Raw genomic sequence first — 16,149 nt, forward strand, 5'->3', positions numbered from 1 at the left:
AATTCTATTTCCATTACGCCGCGGACTGTCTGTCATGACTCCATATTATAATCATACATATCATAATAGATAGGAACACAAATGTGTAGTCTTAAAGGTAACATGATAGTCAAGCTAGGTGTTGGAAAGGAAATGCGTTCGCAGATCTCAGTAAAGGAATGCCAGACCTGCAGTGTGTCACCAGAAACACTACATACACACAGACACACACAAGCTTCTAGAACCCGCACATACATCCAATACACGTGACACAAGCTCTCCTACACAAGAAAGGAGGAATTAGACAGCCAGAAGGAGGCTAGCTTCAAGGGCGAGAGGTTGTAGAGAGAGGGAGAGAGAAGAGGGGTCTAGCGAGACAGTCTGGTAGGTAACAGCAGGACTCTATACTACACTTGTGTGTGAGAGACTTTAGTTAATCTTTTCAAGACAATAAAATTATAAGCAGTCCCATACTCATCTTTACCTCTCCTGTTATTGCATGACAAAGGGAACTAAGATAATCTCCTGTCATTGCATGACAAAGGGAACTAAGATTATCTCCTGCCATTGCATGACAAAGGGAACTAAGGTTATCTACTTACAAACCTACTCCCGTATTATTACAGCTCGTCCATGAGTACAATATATGCATAACCTATCTACAAAACCCACTACAAGAAGCTACGAAGTTTCTACATGTCCAGGGAGTGTTAGAAAAAAATTGCGATAGCGCGCGACACCACGGCGAGAAATTCTTGGAAATCCTTACAAGCGATGATTTACAAAAATCAATTTTTAAACTTTTTGGTCTGAATTGGTCATTGTGGGCTAATAACGGTATAGGAACAATGATTTAGATATTTCCAAACATTTTGTAATGGAAAAGCTATCATTTAGCCCCGCAAATATCTGCTGGCAAGCACTAGTATAGGCATAAGGGGTACTACGACCGCAGTCCACTGGCTTAACGTTCAGATGAGCCAGGTGTCAGAAAAAAATCCTAGATGTCTATTTTTTTTTTTTTTTTTCAACAACTCCTCTCCATCTTCTCATTCACTTTTTTACTTTCACTCAGACTTTCCTTTCATATTTGTTCCTCACCCTCTCTTTTTCCGTCATTCTTCTCCCCGTTCTTCCTTCGGTCTTCTCATCTTACCTTCATCTCATTCCAATCGCACAAACATTCTCCTCTCAGCCTTCCCTCTCATTCTATTCCTCTACCTTTGTCCTTACCTCTGTCTTTCTCAGCTCCCATCCTACCTGCTCATCATCTCTTCTAGATCCAACCCTTCAAGACCCCTAACCTTTCACATTTGTTCACCATTCGCAGGCACTAATATCCTCTGGCACCTTATCACCCGCCGCAACTGACAAGCACTTTCTCTCCCACACGCCTATCATCACAATACTTTACTTACGTTCATGCATATATTAACCTTCGATACATTGGTATATTCTTATACAATGTTTAAGTTCATTTCCTCTCTCGCACTCACACTAGCTCCCGATGTTGGAATATACACTTGTTATATTTAACATTTCGGTTCACCTTCCATGTAGCTGTTATACTTAGCAGTATCTCACTTTCTCTCACATGCATACGAACTTTTGCTAACTTTACCATTTATTTATCATACATGACAGTTCATTTCCTCTTGCACCCATATGCACTCTTGATTTTGCAATCTGCTTCTCTCACTTAACATTTTATTTCCTCTCACATGCACCTACCATACCTAACGCTACATTTCTTACTTAAGAACATCTCTGCTGTATTGTTATGTATCTTTCACAAGGTTTCTCTCTCTCTCTCTCTCTCTCTCTCTCTCTCTCTCTCTCTCTCTCTCTCTCTCTCTCTCTCTCTCTCTCTCTCTCTCTCTCTCTCTCTCTAACCTAAGGGATTTGGCTTCCAGATGCTATTATGCATCTCCGTTCCGACCTGCAACAGGTTTTATTTTCGTCATTAATGTTCGTTTCCTCCTCTTCTACCTTCCTTAAGAGCTTTTGATTAGCTACAGATCTTCGAAGCATAAGGAAATGGGAATCAACTTTCGTCTACTTTGTTAGCGATATTAATTGTTTGCTTGAAGGTCGATTCAGAAAATATTGTACAGAACATGAGCGAGTAAAGTTCGAATTTCCTAGAGTTGTCTGCCATGTAAAATACACCCAGGAGCGCAGCCTAGTTTTCTAACTTTTTATGTTCCTGAATACGGTTGCCCATCCTTGAACTGTTACTAATCGAAGAGAATCGCACGAGATTAATTGTTGGTGGTCCGATCAGGCTTAATATTTTCATTAGTGATGTATAATTTTCATCCATTTACAAAGGCCGCAGTCGTGTCCTATCCCCTGTTTGTCCACTTCTCTTACTCCCATTTTTGCAGGCTTTCTCTAAATTTTCAAATCTTCTCAATAATCTATGTTCTAGTTTTGTGTGGCTCGTCTTTGTTTACTGGAATAAAAATCGAGCCCCAATGCAACCTGAATTTATTACAATCTCCCCTCCCTTCTATTTCCTCTGATCGCACATATGATCTCACAAACTGGCAATCATTCCTAATAACGAAGGCAATTTGTGTTCTTGTATTTTCGGCGATATTAAAGATTCATTTCTTCTCATCTTGATAGCTCCAAGTCGGCCGTTTATCAAAATTTAACAGCAACCACGATTACCCACAATATAACCGGCAATGAAGAGGAGTTTCCCTTCCCCAGCCACTTACACTATCTTCTCTCCAACTCACTCACTGACTTAACTGAATCATGTTACTATAAAAAAGTAGTCAACGGGGTTTAGGAAAAAGGGTATGAGAGATACAACGTACAAGAAAGCAGTGGTATGATAATAGAAGGTAAAACAGAGACAAGACTGACGGTTGTTTTTGTTGGTGAGTAATCCCAGTCTGTCTGACCGAGCAGACCCATCACCTGCAAGCAAATAGCCTCCCCTGCAGGGCAGTAGCATCCAGGAAACCAGTGTTTCCTTGCTGACGGTAGTACCATGCCACATCAAGGTTTGAGGAAGAGTGTGCGGTTTTGTTTCCAGAACTGACGACGCATATTCGTTTCTCCACCATAGTATGCACCAGATCATCCAGTTACTTGATTATATGGTTACCACCCAGCAACATAAATGATTTCAAGTTAAAGGAAATTAGTAGGCTTGTCTCTCAATGTAGAGCCACCTGAAGTGGAAAGTAGAGCAATAAAAAGTGATGGGAAGGATAGGGGAAATGGGAAAAGAAGAGAGCAGACACCGAAAAGGAATGAAGAAGATGAAAGAAGAACTAGGTAGCAGTACATCAAATAAGAGGATGACGGCCGTCACCACATACAACCTAGAGAAAGGTGGTGAATCAGAACATACGGTACTGAAGTAGTCGTGCTATCGTATAGGTTAGGAGGACAGATGCAAGGCACAGACTATGAAACAGAAGACAATGATATTAAACATTGCTTTGGCGGAGGGGGATGAAACTAAAACGAGGCACAGACTGTGAAGCACAAAACAGCCTCTAGACAGTGGTATGGCTTACATTTGCTTAACTGGTTTATGCGAAGAATTAAGTGGATGAGAATCAATATGATGATTCATAATACTGTACAAGTCCTGAATGAGTCAAATAGCGGTATCCAATGTCGATGGTGGATATTAGCGTCGAAATGATGACATGTGAAGGAGTCTAGAGCACACACACACACACACACACACACACACACACACACACACACACACACACACACACACACACACACACACACACAAAACTATTGGGCCATAGGGAACTGACTATCCAGTCTATGGACACAATCGGAGATCTAAGAAAACTAATGATAACGTCAGATCTTGCTGCCCGAACCCATTCCTCATCGTCCCCAGAACAGGAGGCCAGTGACAAACCAACCAGTCTACTTATCGAGTCACTTACCAGTCTAATAACCACCCACACTAGCATCCACTCCCTTTCTGATTTTGCAAGCTGCGAAACCAACGGGAATATACAGCAGTTGTACTGCAAATGTCACAATAGTGATTTCATCCACTCCAGAACATTTCCCATTTTCTGTTTTCCACCAGTCATTTACCGTGTTAGTCATTTACATTTCGTAAGGCATTCTCACCCATAGTTTCATTTTCCCCCTTGCAAATAACCTCTAAAAATCCCTCCGGTTTAACTGCATTCTTACTGTTACCTGACAATTTTATGTAGCTCAAAGGAGACTTCAAACATGACTGGTTAAGTAAAGGGTAAGTTAATCCCTACACTATTCTGAGATTCATCCACAACTAATTTTAATCTTTTGACAGACGCAAGGATACACAAACAGAAACAGTGGACAGTGCAACACCCACTTCTAGTATGTTGATGTTGGCCTGTGACCGAGAGATATGTTATATCTTCTCAGGATCGAATCGCAGTATCCGTGGCTGACCCGTAGCTATTTCACCTAAACGGTTCAAGTTTCTTTTAATTACAGGTAATGCTAAACACACACACACACACACACACACACACACACACACACACACACACACACACACACACACACACACACACACACACACACACACACACACACACACACACACACAAGCTCCGTCCTCTGAATTTCCACACTGCCATTTCCACATCCAACCCAACCCCACCTATCCATTTCAGTCTACCCCGCCATCCACAGAACTTGTCTCCACGTCTACATATTTAGTCTATTATTTACCCTTCCCTACCAATTTCCCCACCCACCTGTCCATCCACTCCCCACTTTGATTGAAGCCTTCCAACGCCCCACCGTCCCACACCGCTCCCCACCGTGTAACTCACCTTTTCACTCATCTGTCCACCTACACACCGAATCCTCATTCACCATTTCCACATAATTCCATCCATCCATCCATTGCCAGACGCCATGTATCCCAGACGGGGTGGCCAAGGGCTTAGAGTTAATTGTTTTACAGGGAGGGGCACTAATCCTCCACCAACCCCACTTGACGTAGGGATGAAAGGATTCGAACCAGCGCTTGCAACTGCGTGAGTACAGCAGCTTACCAAGCGAGCCATTTAGGCACCCACATAATTACTCCCTAAAAAATTCTCCATCCTTGCCATCCACATACTCCCAATGTATCTATCCACCCTCGCACCCACTCCTTCACCCACTTGCTTCCATCCACTCTCCACTCAACCACTCGCCGATCCACTGCCTCCCCATTCTCTCACCTACCATCTCGCTCCAACAACCACTCTCCCACCCATTTACATCGTCATCCACTTACTCCCTACCCATTAACTCCCCCATCTTCACTCCCCCAGCCACGGATTGCCTCACCCAATTATTCCGGCACTGACTCACCCCCTACACATGTTCCCTCATCCACTCTTTCATCACCTACTTATTCCCCTAGTCCCCTACCCACTTACTCCCGACCCTCTTACTCGTCATCTATTTACTTATGACCTACTTAATCCCCACCCACTTCCTCCCCACCTACTTACTCTCCTCCCACTCATTCGCCACCAATTACTCCTCTTCCCACTTACTCCTCACCGACTTTCTCCTCACCCACCTACTCCCCACATATTTAGTTTCCACTCACATAATCCCCATCCATGTACTCCCCATCTACTTACTCTCATCCTACTCATTCGCCACCCATTTATTTCTTATCCTACTTACTCTTCACTGACTTTCTCCCCACCCACTTACAAGTACCTAACGTCCTGAAATATTCTCGCAGCAGTATTCCCAGTGACTCACTTTCCTACCCTACTCGTGATGCCCAGCTCAACATCCCACTTATTTATCCGTTAATTCACTCCCCACCCACTGTCTCACTCCCTGTCCAGCCCACTCGAGGTACCCCACCACCCATCAGCATGCCCTGCCAGTTACCAACTTTGCCTGATCTACATAATTGACGCCAAAGAGGAGATTTGTTACAGCGCCTGTGGATGGATGTCAGCCTTTCTTGGTCTTCGGTACCAGTCTGAGTCTCTGTGCACCGCCCTCAGCCTCTGTTAATAGGCCAAGTGTTGGGCAGGTGGTGCAACTCTGGGTTTACGTTGCTCTCTCTCCCATAAATAGTAGGATGCAGGATGAGTTTTTCAGGGTAACCGTTAGAAGCCTTTGATTTTTTTTATTTATCAGGATTCATTGCAGAAAATCAATCCTCTTGTCAAAACAAAGCCGGAGCTCAGCACAGTGAGTGTAAAAAGAGGAAGAATAGTTTCAATGTGCACGTTCATGAATTTCTTTCTTAATTCAGGGTTGATACCGCTACAAAACTAAGGTTCCCAGAGTAGCCTACTGACTCAAGGTGGCCTCAAGCTTCTTCACTCGACTGCATGACTCTAATGAGCAAGGTGGAAATAATATGTTTAAAATAATGCATGTAATCTAACTTAACCTCATTCAATTCAGCTGATGGCCAAATGTAGTCATATTGGAGGTTAATTTCCCTTAAATAAAGGAATACATAAAAACTGAGCATTCAGAGAGTGCCACACACAAGCACACCAACTGGTCTCAGGGCCGGTAATATGACTGTGACCTCGACCTTCGATAGATACTCTCAAAATCGAATTACTTCATTTTCGCCTGCCCTACAGCCTTTCCACCAACTTTGGTTCAAAGCAGATCAAAGCTGTTGTGTTGCCTCTGTCTAGTAGCCTTGACCTATGACCGTTCTTTGTGATCTAAAACTTTGGTAGATTGTTTTCGTAATTGATTATATCTATCGTTGTATTCACGTGAAGTCTTCCACAAAGTTTATTCTACATCGAATAAAACTGTTTAAGCTGACCCTGTTAGATGACCTTGAAGTTTGACTTGTTGCCTTCAAGGGCAATGGACCAACCTCTTGGATAATCCTCAACTCACCCACAAAATCTGATCTAAATGAGACCAAACCACATTAGCTGTTTGGTTCACACATAGACACACAGGTCGAACTCTGATCATGCCCTGTGACCTTAGTCTATTACTGTTCGTTTTCTAAAACTGAGTCATTCATTTGTGTCATATCCTCAACCCACCAGTTAAACAACATTTGGACTTAGCTAAATAAAGTTGTTTAACCCCTTAACCTCGGGCTTGTTTTGCTTTGACTTGTGGCTCCCGCGGACATATTCATGCTCCGACAGACTCTCTAAAAATATTTGCCAAAAATCAGTTATTAGCCCTACGGTAGAATATTAAAATCACATATGCCTATGGCACATACCTTCAGGTTTCTCCTGGGGTGTTTGTTGAGCCTTCGTCGAGTACCGTAGGACTTGTGGAGACCTCTGAAGTTGGGTAACGAAGTCTCCACTTTACACTTCCCGACAACCCGTAATATGATTCCCACAGCCTGATATTATCACTAGAAACACTATTCTGTGATTCACAAATAGTTTGGAATCCATACTCCCCCCCCAAAAAAAAAAAAAAAAACACTATGAAAGCAATGAAAATTACGAGGGCGTATGACCTTCCCACTTGCGCTAGTTCGCCGCTGGTGTTGTCATTTATTATTCATAAAAACACTCACAGTTTATATTTCGATTACTATATAACACTTATATATATCTACAGTCTTTATCCATAAGTTTCCTTCAGTAATAGTAGTTTATTGTCACTGCAGGCATTCAATTTCTCTTTCAGTAAAATACGTAGCATTCAGTTTCTCGTCCTGTATACCAGCGTTGAGAGTGAATGTCACTTTCACCTTCACTCTCATAACTCATAGTATTCATACATGCTAGAGTGAAACTTTCACTTTCATTACTCCTAGTATATTGTATATACTCGTATTCTTATAATACTAATCATTTACATTTCTATTTATGTTCTCTATTTTATTTACATTATTTACATTTCTATTTTATTTACACTGTGTTAGGCATTGTAACTTGCAGTAACTTATAAAACTATTTTCCACTGTTCACTTATATTTACATTCACTGCTTTCACTTGCTGTTTACACATTATTTACAATTCCATTGCACTGTTTTACTCACCAGGAAGATCGTATTCACTCTCTATCATTTGTCAGCCCTTTACCTCTTTCCACACGAGGTTTAGCAGGGGGAAGAGATCACAGGGCCCTTTGCATGGGGCTAAAAAGCGGTGGAATTTAGCAGGCGCGAATCCGAAGTACTTTCACCTTGAAAGACGACAGTAAACTAATACTGGTGGGCCGGGGTGGCCTACCTAGGGAGAGTGCATTACTGCCAACATCAGCCTCGTGAGAGCTGCTAATATATAGCTATGAATTGATTGGCAGGAAATCTAGACAATACATTATAATTTAGGTATTTCCAGGTGAATGTAATTATCACTTAGGCTTCTCCCTTTCCTCCTTATATATATTTTTATTACGAGAATAGATTATACGGCATATTTCAAGGGGAAACAAACAGCGAAAATTAGTGAAGGAGTGCATGTGAGGTGTTGTCAGGTGATAATTAGCCAATTCCAGGTGTATGGCACTATCACTTACCTTATTTTTTTTTTTTGTATATATTATTTCGTATAAGAATAGGGCATAGGGCTTATTTCAATGGATGAAATCAGTGGAAAAAATTCCAGGGAAGATTTACTTAGTGTAGAATACAGTGTGGTGGCCTGCAATAATTAGGTAGTTTCAGGTGAATGTAAATATCACTTAGGCTTCTCCCTTCCTTTCTTATATATATTTTTATTATGAGAATAGATTATATGGCATATTTCAAGGGGAAATAAACAGTGAAAATTAGCGAACGAGTGCACGTGAGGTGTTGTCAGGTGATAATTAGCCAATTCCAGGTGTGTGGCACTCTCACTTACCTTATTTCTTTTTTGTATATATTATTTGGTATAAGAATAGGGCTTAGGGCTTATTTCAATGGATGAAATCAGTGGATAATTCCAGGGAAGATTTATTTAGCGTAGCATGGCCGCGCAGGCGAGAGGAGAGGGTAATGGAGGGGAGGTAGGGAGGGGAGTCAAGAACAGGGAGAAATGGCTGAATTGTCAACAATGGATGGGAGTACAGATGAGATTAGGAGTGCTGACTAGTGTTGGACATTGGCAGTACTGATAGATGATACAAGCCACCAATTGAAAGCCCGGGTGAATTCAAAATAACACAGAATCACAAAAGTGTTGCCCCGCGGTATGATCCCTTGCTCCCAAGCGTCACGAAAGTGACGCCCCGCGGTTAAGTGGTTAAGGAAATTGTGCCAGGTCATCATTTGATCTACCTCTGTGATCTTGACCTTTAGCCTTACCTGCCATGTCGCAGCAGATTGTTCACCAGTGCCAACCCCCCCTAATCCCAGCAGATTTTTTTTTGGGGGGCTCAAACCTCCACTTTTTATGAGAAACATTGGAAAATACCAAAAAAAGTGCTCACCTGGGCTTATAAGTGCATTATACAGGTGTCTCCAAACTCCTGGTACTGTCTTCCCTGGAGCTGTACTGCTGCTGTCACATTTTCTATGGTAGGGGTATATTGCAAACCACTCAGAATAGGTAGATATTTGTTCAATTGGTAGGAATTTATATGTAGTATAGGAATATATTGGTTTTCACACAATCATATCGGTGATATCAGCGTTGTTTCACTCACCGAACACATAAAAACAGCCAAATTCTTGCACAGTTGACCACTATGACTGTTGTTTCAACTTACATTCAATACTTCAACTTACATTATACTTTTCCACAAACATTATACAAGTTTCAACCTTATATAACTGTTATCACATATTTTTACAGGCCTTACTATTACAGGGAGTGTCATATATCGCAAACACACACAGTATCAGTAATGTACTAATGTGTGGTATTCCCTGAATTAGGGCTCTACGCACAATTCAATGTTGCATTCAACTCACTCGTACCTCCTGTCTTTTCTCTGAGTGGTTGGTCTTACTTTTGAGTGACTGCATTCGTAACAGCGGAGTTGGGGTCTAGGACGGTTCGTTTGAGGAGGGATGATGGTGGGGAAGTGGCGTCCTGTGAGGCGTAAGAAAGTCTGGCCGGCTGTGGCGGGGCAGTGTGTTCTCTGCATATTTTGAGATTATTTCCAGGGACAGCTTCCTCACAAACCCCTTGAAGGTCTCTGAGGCACCCATAGTCAAGACATGGAGGTAGAGGGTGTTGAGGACCGTGATGTCCAACAGGTGAAAAAATAGTTTTTTGTACCACTTCAGTGTGGTACTGGCACATTCCACATTGGAAATCATGGAGTCAGACTGGTCAGCTTGCCTCATGTTGACATTGTAGTCAATTCCTGATTCTGGTTTCCAAACGTGGTCATATTGGAGGTAAATTTCTCTTAAATAAAGGAATACATAAAAACTGAGCATTCAGAGAGTGCCACACACAAGCACACCAACTGGTCTCAGGGCCGGTAATATGACTGTGCCCTCGACCTTCGACAGATACTCTCAAAATCGAATTACTTCATTTTCGCCTGCCCTACAGCCTTTCCACCAACTTTGGTTCAAAGCAGATCAAAGCTGTTGTGTTGCCTCTGTCTAGTAGCCTTGACCTATGACCGTTCTTTGTGATCTAAAACTTTGGTAGATTGTTTTCGTAATCGATTTTATCTATCGTTGTATTCACGTGAAGTCTTCCACAAAGTTTATTCTACATCGAAGAAAACTGTTTAAGCTGACCCTGTTAGATGACCTTGAAGTTTGACTTGTTGCCTTCAAGGGCAATGGACCAACCTCTTGGATAATCCTCAACTCACCCACAAAATCTGATCTAAATGAGACCAAACCACATTAGCTGTTTGGTTCACACATAGACACACAGGTCGAACTCTGATCATGCCCTGTGACCTTAGTCTATAACTGTTGTTTTCTAAAAGTGAGTCATTCATTTGTATAATATCCTCAACCCACCAATTAAACAACATTTGGACTTAGCTGAATAAAGTTGTTTAACCCCTTAACCGCGGGCTTGTTTTGCTTTGACTTGTGGCTCCCGCGGGCATATTCGTGCTCCGACAGACTCTCTAAAAATATTTGCCAAAAATCAGTTATTAGCCCTACGGTAGAATATTAAAATCACATATGCCTATGGCACATACCTTCAGGTTTCTCCTGGGGTGTTTGTTGAGCCTTCGTCGAGTACCGTAGGACTTGTGGAGACCTCTGAAGTTGGGTAACGAAGTCTCCACTTTACACTTCCCGACAACCCGTAATATGATTAGCACAGCCTGATATTATCACTAGAAACACTATTCTATGATTCACAAATAGTTTGGAATCCATACTCCCCCCCAAAAAAAAACACTATGAAAGCAATGAAAATTACGAGGGCGTATGACCTTCCTACTTGCGCTAGTTCGCCGCTGGTGTTGTCATTTATTATTCATAAAAACACTCACAGTTTATATTTCTATTACTATATAACACTTATATATATCTACAGTCTTTATCCATAAGTTTCCTTCAGTAATAGTAGTTTATTGTCACTGTAGGCATTCAATTTCTCTTTCAGTAAAATACGTAGCATTCAGTTTCTCGTCCTGTATGCTAGCGTTGAGAGTGAATGTCACTTTCACCTTCACTCTCATAATTCATAGTATTCATACATGCTAGAGTGAAACTTTCACTTTCATTACTCCTAGTATATATACTCGTATTCTTATAATAATAATCATTTACATTTCTATTTATGTTCTCTATTTTATTTACATTATTTACATTTCTATTTTATTTACACTGTGTTAGGCACTGTAACTTGCAGTAACTTATATAACTATTTTCCACTGTTCACTTATATTTACATTCACTGCTTTCACGTGCTGTTTACACATTATTTACACATTATTTACAATTCCACTTGCATTGTTTACCTCACCAGGAAGATCGTATTCACTCTCTATCATTTGTCAGCCATTTACCTCTTTCCACACGAGGTTTAGCAGGGGGAAGAGATCACAGGGCCCTTTGCATGGGGCTAAAAAGCGGTGGAATTTAGCAGGCACGAATCCGACGTACTTTCACCTTGAAAGACGACAGTAAACTAATACTGGTGGGCCGGGGTGGCCTACCTAGGGAGAGTACATTACTGCCAACATCAGCCTCGTGAGAGCTGCTAATATATAGCTGTGAAATGATTGGCAGGAAATCTAGACAATACATTATAATTTAGGTATTTCCAGGTGAATATAATTATCACTTAGGCTTCGCCCTTTCCTCCTTATATATATTTTTATTACGAGAATAGATTATACGGCATATTTCAAGGGGAAACAAACAGCGAAAATTAGTGAAGGAGTGCATGTGAGGTGTTGTCAGGTGATAATTAGCCAATTCCAGGTGTATGGCACTATCACTTACCTTATTTTTTTTTTTGTATATATTATTTCGTATAAGCCTCACGGGCAGATCGGAAGAGGGTCCTGATCCATGGCTGAGAGATAATGGTTTCGATTCTACACATCCATGCCGCCATCACCTCATGACTTGCTGAGTACACCGCTTCCCGTCCGATCAGCGAAGTTAAGCAACGTTGGGTCTGGTTAGTACTTGGATGGGTGACCACCTGGGAACACCAGATGCTGTTGGCATAACGTTCTCCCTACGTGTCGAGTGGGGTTGGTGGAGGATTAGTGCCACTCCCTGTAAAACAATTAACTCTAAGCCCTTGGCCACCCCGTTTGGGATACATGGCGTCTGGCAATGAACGAATGAATGAATGAAATTTCGTATAAGAATAGGGCGTAGGGCTTATTTCAATGGATGAAATCAGTGGAAAAAATTCCAGGGAAGATTTACTTAGTGTAGAATACATTGTGGTGGCCTGCAATAATTAGGTAGTTTCAGGTGAATGTAAATATCACTTAGGCTTCTCCCTGACTTTTTTATATATATTTTTATTATGAAAATAGATTATATGGCATATTTCAAGGGGAAATAAACTGCGAAAATTAGCGAACGAGTGCACGTGAGGTGTTGTCAGGCGAAATTAAGCCAATTCCAGGTGTATGGCACTCTCACTTACCTTATTTCTTTTTTATATATATTATTTGGTATAAGAATAGGGCATAGGGCTTATTTCAATGGATGAAATCAGTGGATAATTCCAGGGAAGATTTACTTAGCATAGCACGGCTAGGCAGGTGAGAGGAGAGGGTAATGGAGTGGAGGTAGGGAGGGGAGTCAAGAACAGGGAGAAATGGCTAAATTGTCAACAATGGATGGGAGTACAGATGAGATTAGGAGTGCTGACTAGTGTTGGACATTGGCAGTACTGATAGATGATACAAGCTACCACTTGAAAGTCCGGGTGAATTCAAAATAACAAAGAATCACGAAAGTGATGCCCCGTGGTATGATCCCTTGCTCCCAAGCGTCACGAAAGTGATGCCCCGCGGTTAAGGGGTTAAGGTAATTTTGCCAGGTCATCATTTGATCTACCTCTGTGATCTTGAACTTTAGCCTTACCCATCACGTCACGGCAGATTGTTCACCAGTGACCCCCCCCCCCCAATCCCAGCAGATTTTTTTTAGGGGGGCTCAAACCTCCACTTTTTATGAGAAACATTGGAAAATACCAAAAAAAAGTGCTCACCTGGGCTTATAAGTGCATTATACAGGTGTCTCCAAACACCTGGTACTGTCTTCCCTGGAGCTGTACTGCTGCTGTCTTATTTTCTATGGTAGGGGTATATTGCAAACCACTCAGAATAGGTAGATATTTGTTCAATTGGTAGGAATTTATATGTAGTATAGGAATATATTGGTTTTCACACAATCATATCGGTGATATAAGCATTGTTTCACTCACCGAACACATAAAAACTGCCAAATTCTTGCACAGTTGACTCACTGTGACTGTTGTTTCAACTTACATTCAATATTTCAACTTACATTATACTTTTCCACAAACATTATACCAGATTCAATCTTAAATAACTGTTATCACATATTTTTACAGGCCTTCCTATTACAGTGAGTGTCGTATATCGCAAGCACACACAGTATCAGTAATGTACTAAGGTGTGGTATTCCCTGAATTAGGGCTCTACGCACAATTCAATGTTGCATTCAACTCACTCGTACCTCCTGTCTTTTCTCTGAGTGGTTGGTCTTACTTTTGAGTGACTGCATTCATAACAGCGGAGTTGGGGTCTAGGACGGTTCGTTTGAGGAAGGATGATGGTGGGGAAGTGGCGTCCTGTGAGGCGTAAGGAAGTCTGGCCGGCAGTGGCGGGGCAGTGTGTTCTCTGCATATTTTGAGATTATTTACAGGGACAGCTCCCTCACAAACCCCTTGAAGGTCTCTGAGGCACTCGTAGTCAAGACATGGAGATAGAGGGTGTTGAGGAATGTGATGTCCAGGAACTGGAAAAATAGCTTTTGGTACCACTTCAGTGTGGTATTGGCACATTCCACTCTGGAAATCATGGAGTCTGACTAGTCAATTTGCCTCATGTTGACATGGTAGTCAAATACTGATTCTGGTTTCCAAACGTGGAGCCTTCTCTCACTGCTGTGATCCACGGAGTTGGTGTGGTGCATCAAGAGGTGGTGTACTGTTGACAGGAGGAAAACTTCCCTGTTGTGAGGTTCCAGATGGTGGCAAGATGTTATTTGCCTTGAAAAATACCACCTCTTTCTTGTCAAGCTTCCTTCCAACCTTGACCATTTCCTTCCAACCTTGACCATGTGCTGATGGTTTTTCTTGACTGTGCCACAGACTGCGGTGTCGTGAACGTGGAGGTACCGAGCGAGAAGGGGGCTAATGTACCAGTTGTCCAGGTACAAGACGTAACCATGATGAAGGTACTCTTTGTCACGAATCAGTTCGCGACATTTCCCTTTTGTGAGAAGCCACGAACTATTAGTGGAAAACTCACTGTGTATCGCTCAGCTAACCGTTTCTCCCTCCATTTCGGGGTATACTTTCCAAAACATTCGCCACTGTTTTCAAAAGTGACCGATTTAATGCACTTCACTAAGTGCTGTACTGAGCGATACTATTGTTCTTTATTGTTCGCCTCTGCTTCCCTCAACCGTTAGCCACGCCTTCTTCCGGTGGCTTGTGCGTCCTGCCTATACATTATTTGAATTCAGTCTAGTTGTTGCTTTGACGGAGAGAGGTCCTGTGTTCCAGAAGTGCGAGAGAAGAGGTCGCTAGCGCCCAAGCTCCACAGAGTACGGTTTCTTCAAACTCCCACCTTGGTGATACAAAGCATTCATCGACTATAGTATTTCCTTTTGTATTTTGTAGTCTTAAGAGTTAGTTAAGGTGTTTTTTTCCTAGGCGTAAGTATTTAGCTTTTGTGTGAGTGAGTGAGTGCGTCTCATTGATTTGATTTGAAATGTAACGTTAAATTTATTTTTTTGTAATCAATAAATTTAACAGTTCTTTTTCTTGAGCTCAATGTAAAGTAAAATCTTGTTTCATTTCTCCAAATTAAGCTTATTTTCCATATAGCTCCTAGCTTGCATAAACGTTTACTATTCATAACTGGTACTTAGACCAGTCTTGTTGTATTAACTTAAAATCCGTTGTGCCATAGGAGTTAAAGCATCAGCAAGGACCTGATTATTATTATTAGTATTAGTTATTTATTGTCAGGGGTGAAGTAACTTTCTCCAGAGGCTAACAGTACAGTAATTCAGCAATTGTGAGTAATTAGTCTCTGCTGTGTACTGTTGAGAAAGTTATAAATTCTCGTTCTTAGAGAATCGTAGCAAGTCAGCGTAAAGTAATCGTTGCTTGATGTAGCAAGACAATCATTGTCTCTGCTCTTCAATATTATTGAATATTATTATCAATCAAATAATATTTAAGCATTTATTTTAAAAACAAGTGATATTATAAAAACCCCGTGACAATTGGCGACCTCATTCCAGGATATTAACTCCTAGCTCTAAAGCTATTCACGAGATAGTGCTCACTCATTCATATTTAGGTATTTATCATTAAAGTTTATAGGCACAAGCTTACTGGTGTTTACCCTTAATTTAGCAAGTGAATTTTGCTTTATTAATCAATAGAATACTTAACTCTAGTTTATTTTTGGTAACGCCAGACGATTTTATTCGCTCCTGGGAAGTCGCCGTACCCATTGTGTTTATTATTGAGTCTTCCCAGTCATTTACATTTTTTATTCTTTGCCAGTTAACTGGATAAGACTGGTCACCACTAGCTTGTGTCTGTACTCTTTACTTG

At 41.4% G+C, this 16,149-nt stretch overlaps 1 pseudogene; it reads left to right on the forward strand.

Moving 5' to 3' along the window:
* The first annotated feature begins 12,415 nt into the window (after nt 1-12,415).
* On the forward strand, nt 12,416-12,535 carry LOC145409401 (5S ribosomal RNA; annotated as a pseudogene).
* The last annotated feature ends 3,614 nt before the right edge of the window (nt 12,536-16,149 follow it).

Source organism: Coenobita brevimanus, chromosome 80 (assembly GCF_032717465.1).
Source record: "Coenobita brevimanus isolate Jiangsu-jjx chromosome 80, ASM3271746v2, whole genome shotgun sequence".
NCBI lineage: Eukaryota > Metazoa > Arthropoda > Malacostraca > Decapoda > Coenobitidae > Coenobita > Coenobita brevimanus.